This window comes from Cebus imitator, unplaced genomic scaffold, assembly GCF_001604975.1.
Source record: "Cebus imitator isolate Cc_AM_T3 unplaced genomic scaffold, Cebus_imitator-1.0 Scaffold141, whole genome shotgun sequence".
Taxonomy (NCBI): Eukaryota; Metazoa; Chordata; class Mammalia; order Primates; family Cebidae; genus Cebus; species Cebus imitator.
The window spans coordinates 2,182,049-2,187,423 of NW_016107456.1; the positions used below are offsets into that span (position 1 = coordinate 2,182,049).

Consider the following 5,375-nt stretch of genomic DNA (forward strand, 5'->3'; position numbering starts at 1 on the left):
TTTACTTTCATAAAGTCTACTCGACATTTGCTTTATAATTTACTTAGATTATTATATATTACAGTGTTAATTATACTTTAATAAATCAAATGTAGAGTTGAAAAAATCAAATTACTGGAAAGCAGGATAGGAGAAAACTACAGAAACAAAAGTAAATTTTAAAAACCTATAAGAAAACATCACCAAAATAAAACACTTCAGCAATGCTTGAACTTACTTGCTATGGAACCCCTTCTGTAATTATAGAAGATTTGGCAGATATGCAACCCTCTGAGCAAGTTGACAGGACAGAAGTTTCTACTGTGAAGGTGTTTGGAGACTGTGTACTTAAGGGTCCAGAATGTTTTCATGGTTTAGAAGGCTATGATCACAAAGAAAATAGATGAATTGGTAAAAGAAAAATTGACACAGGTTGTTCCAAAAAATACTTATGAAAATGTCTCCAGCTGGAGAGTATTTTTATATTGTAAACTTTATGCACCATAAAGAGAGATGATTTAGATAATTTTATAAGCCTCTGATTAATTTTGTTTAATAATCCCTGAATTTTCATAGATTTGGCACAAAGCTTTATGTATTATGAGACAACTTTGCATCTTTATATATGTATACATCCTTGTTAGATTTTAGTGGCCTTTTCAAGATTTTTTAAATGCTTAACAAATCTTTAGTAAACTATGACTTTTAATATTCTCTATTTTCATATATGTATATTTCATATCTGTAATATATTTACTTGGTTTTGATGAAGTTTTATACTCTTAAAAATACCTCCACAAATTATATGCAAAGACACACTTATTTTTGTTGATATGCCATGGAGTGAATATTTCTGTCCTCCTAAAATTCATATGTTGAAGCTCTCATCTCACTGTGATGGTGTTTGGAGGTGGAGCTGTAGGAGGTCATCAGTTTATGAGGGTGCAGCCCTTATGAATGGAATTAGTGTCCCGATTAGAAGAGGCCTGAGAGCTAGCTCAATGTCTTTCTGCATGGCACCTGGTTCTCCACAGAACCAGAAGCCTGCAGCCTGCAACCCAGAAGAGAGCCCTCACCAGAAGCTGACCTTACTAACACCCTGCTCTTAAACTCCAGCCTCCAAATGGTGAGAAACAAATTTTGTTGTTTATCAGCCATCCAGTTTATGGCACTTTATTAGAGTAATCAGAATTAAGACACGGGATATTCCTGAGAAATACTGTTCACTTTTAAATGCTGTTTTAACAATAGAAAGTAAAAGATACAGATAATTATATTAATTTTGCATCCTAGTTAGTATAGACATTGTTCTGTTATTGATTCTTGAGATACTAATGTGCAGTTAGTCTCATTTTGTTAGTAATATATTGTTGTTAAAGGAAAAATAAGCAAACTATATGAAATTAAATTTAATATTTTTAAAGGATAAAAGCATTTCAATGGCAGCCAGAGTTTCTTTTACAATATTGTTTAAACTGTAAGATCATATCAAAATCATAAAGACAATCCACAGGAAGTAATATTTGAAATCTCACATTTCGAATAAAATTGCTCCCTAACAAGACAAAGCTGGAGTAGAAAAAAAATATGAAAAACATCATCTAACATAATTGCTAGCCAATACATTGGCTGAAACAAAATATTTGCTACTAAAATAATAACATTTATTTTGTATCACCTGTATTATGTAATATTTGTTTAGAATTTCTGGCCAAGCATGGTGGCTCATACCTGTAATCCCAGGACTTTGGGATCCCAAGGTGGGTGGATCACAAGATCAGGAGTTTGAGACCAGCATGGCCAACATAGTGAAATCCCATCTCTACTAAAAATACAATACTTAGCTGGGCGTGGTGGCATATGCCTATAATCTCAGCTTTTCTGGTGGCTAAGGCAGGAGAATTGCTTGAACCAGGGAGGTGGATGTTGCAGTGAGCCGAGATCATGCCGCTGCACTCCAGCCTGGGTAACAGAGTAAGACTCTGTCTCAAAATAAATAATAAATAAATAAATAAATAATTCTGGTTAATGCCATGTGGTCCCACAAATACAGACACACACACTCAGAAAATATACCAAGTCTTCGAATAAAATAATAGGCACAAACATTGAAAGGAGACAACCTCTTTATTACACATAGCTTAAAATTTGCATAACATATAGATTCAAGTATTAAATATAGAAAATCAAGCCATAAAAATTAAGCAAATATAAAATTGAATATAAATCCTCTGAAGGATAAAAATGACTTTCTAGATTTAGACGTTACAAAGAAATAAAAAGGCGATGGTACATTTAATGTAAGAACATAACTCTACAATATGCACTCCCTTGAAAATTTAAAAGCAGGAACACCTAGACTGTCACTATGTTTATTTATAGGTCTCATATGAAGAACTAATAAATTCAGGATTCTAATAAATGAGAAAAAGGGAAACTGATAATTGACAAATAATTCTAAGTAGTTTAAAAGCATGAAAAATTGTTCATCCTCTCCTAATAAAAATGCAAATGAAAACAAATTTTTTTGCCTAAGAACTTGTCCTTTTCCCCAACAAAGAGCCATTCTGGTAAAAACAACTTGCAGTGAACATTTTAATATGTCAGATTTAATATATCAGTGCAGATTGATAAAAAATACATATAGAAAGCAAGAGGCACATAGACTAGATACTTATTTCCACATTCCTTAAACACACATATATACCAAAAGCTTAATTGTGGTTATCACTACTTGATGGGCTTCCACAAGGAGTATGTAAGTTGCTGTCTTTACAGTTTTCTGTATTAGCAAATGTAGAAACAACTTTCAAAAATTCAGCTGGGTGGCAATACTTTACAGATCTGGGATGCTTTTACCAGTATACAATATATACTCTGAATCAGCGATCAATATACTGGTGCTATTTTGGAATTATGGGTCCAAGAATCAAAAGGCAGAAGTCAGAGTGACTCCTTTCATCAATATTTATATGATTCATGAATAGGATTTTGTTTGTTTTGTCCTCAACTCTGGGCTTTGCTTCTCTAGAGGTCTTGGTTTCCAAAGAAGGAATGTATTCACCAATGGGCACATCAATGATTCTATTCAAGTAGAAACTGAGATTGCCACCTGGCTACTTTCAGGTCCTCACACCACTGAATTAATAACAAAGTTCAACCCTGTCAGAGGTAATGAAATCTGACTGTGAAGGAGAAACTGGTTGTTATCATACAATGAGATCAGGGAGAAATTTAGAAGATCCTCTAAGTTCTCACTCACTAGTCCCCATGTCTTATGATAAAGGCCCATTTGAAAAAATATAACAGTCCATATTGGTGAATAATAAATGAAGATATGTTTCACCTACCAGGTAAGGAACCTAACCACCAGAGGCATTTGTCGAGGGCAAAGGAATATGGAGTGGGTATGGAAAAAGAAACATAATCGTCAGTTACAACCGATTGACTAGTTTCAAGGAAGTACTGTAGTAGTTGAGCATTTCCTTCTTACTATGTTTTAAATATGTGTGTACAGGAAAGAGTGAATATATTTATCAATTCTTTCTCTAATTTGATCACATTTCCTTCTTCTACTCTATACAATATGTTAATAGTGGTTAAACTTAACTCTCACTATTTATGTTACCGGATAGCAAGGGAGAATATGACTCAACTAGAAGTATGTATCACGCAAAGGTGGATAATGTGACATAGGACTGTGTGCGATCTTTTCTGGAGAGAATGCTATTGTGTTTTTTGGTTGTAGAGGTATAATGGCATTATATTAGGCAAAAGCATGATTTTGTTGCTGCCTTTATTTGGAAGTTAAATGTGGTTGAAAAAACTCTATGCTAATGTCATACTGACAGAGGTAGACTATGCTGAGTGCCCACTTGGTTTAGTTTGAAGGAATGTTCCTCAGCATCCCATTCCTTGTGCTGTTCTTGGTTAGAGTTGGCTAAAGGAAGAATTTTTGTGGTTTTGGTAGGTGCAAGTGAAGCAATGGCCATTAGTATTTGAAGATCATCGTGGCTGCATGAGGTAAAGCAGAGGCACAGGGTTACCCGGCAGGATTCAGCTTGTCTTCACTCTCTTCTGCTCTGCTTGGAGGCCTTCATCTTCACTGCTGGCCCTGCTGGCAAATAGCCACTGCAGGCCCATCACCAGATGTGTGGCTGGAGGAGCTGAGAGGGAACAGCTGTCTGTAGACTTCTCCAGCCAATCTTTCCTGTTCCCTTTCAGCAACTAAAAGTGCTGGGCTACTCATATTAACAGGTTGGTGATGCCTCTGATCTTCCAACTCCCTAGTTTAACTTTCAGTTCCCCTCCATCCAGCTTCCTCCAACACTGTGTAAAGTCTAATTCCTGTAATAACTTTTTTACCCCTTAATTCATACTGGTCTTTCTCTCTCTACTGATGGAAACTTGACAGGTACAAGATGGTTTAAAGTTTTATTTTCTTATGTTATCTTCCGCAAGGTCTATTATAAATGGTGGCTTGACTTTGTAAAAAGAATTTGGAAGACTGATTTCTATTTTATCTGGAACTATGTAAATAAAGTTGGGTGATACCATCTTTAGCAATGTGAGACATTTAAACTTTCAATTTGATTATTTATATTTTATTTGATCCTCAGCTTCAGCAGGGTTTTCAACATTTTTTCATAGAAGTATATAAAGTAGTATCTCATACCTGACTTTACCCTGTACTTTGATTATATCCCCATTACAGAATTTCTCCTTTTTTCTTTCTTTTTTTTTTCAATTTTTTAAATTGCATTTTAGGTTTTGGGGTACAAGTGAGGAACATGCAAGACTGTTGCATAGATATACACAAGGCAGTGTGATGTGCTGCCTTCCTCCCTGTCACCTATATCTGGCATTTCTCCCCATGCTATCTCTCCCCAATTCCCCATTCCTCACTGTCCCTCCACTATTCCCCGCCTACAGACCCCAGTGTGTGATGCTCCCCTCCCTGTGTCCATGTGTTCTCATTGTTCAACACCCAATTATGAGTGAGAACATGCGGTGTTTGATTTTCTGTTCTTGTGTCAGTTTGCTGAGAATGATGGTTTTCAGGTTCATCCATGTCCCTACAAAGGACATGAACTCATCATTTTTTATGGCTGCATAGTATTCCATGGTGTATATGTGCCACATTTTCCCTGTCCAGTCTATCATCAAGGGGCATTTGGGTTGGTTCCAGGTCTCTTCTATTGTGAACAGTACTGCAATGAACATTCGTGTGCATGTGTCCTTATAGTAGAATGATTTATAATCCTCTGGATATATACCCAGTAACGGGATTGCTGGGTCAAATGGAATTTCTATTTCTAGGTCCTTGAGGAATCGCCACACTGTCTTCCACAATGGTTGAACTAATTTACACTCCCACCAACAGTGTAAAAGTGTTC

The 5,375-nt window shown here is 35.9% G+C and overlaps 1 long non-coding RNA gene across 1 annotated transcript in view; it reads right to left on the bottom strand.

Annotated features, from left to right (window-relative positions):
* Positions 1 to 207: 207 nt before the first annotated feature.
* Positions 208 to 5,375, bottom strand: part of LOC119473236 — a 28,908-nt gene continuing 23,740 nt past the window's right edge. The window contains exon 3 of the long non-coding RNA XR_005202436.1: positions 208 to 361. This is a non-coding gene — a long non-coding RNA (uncharacterized LOC119473236). The remainder of the gene's footprint in view (positions 362 to 5,375) is intronic.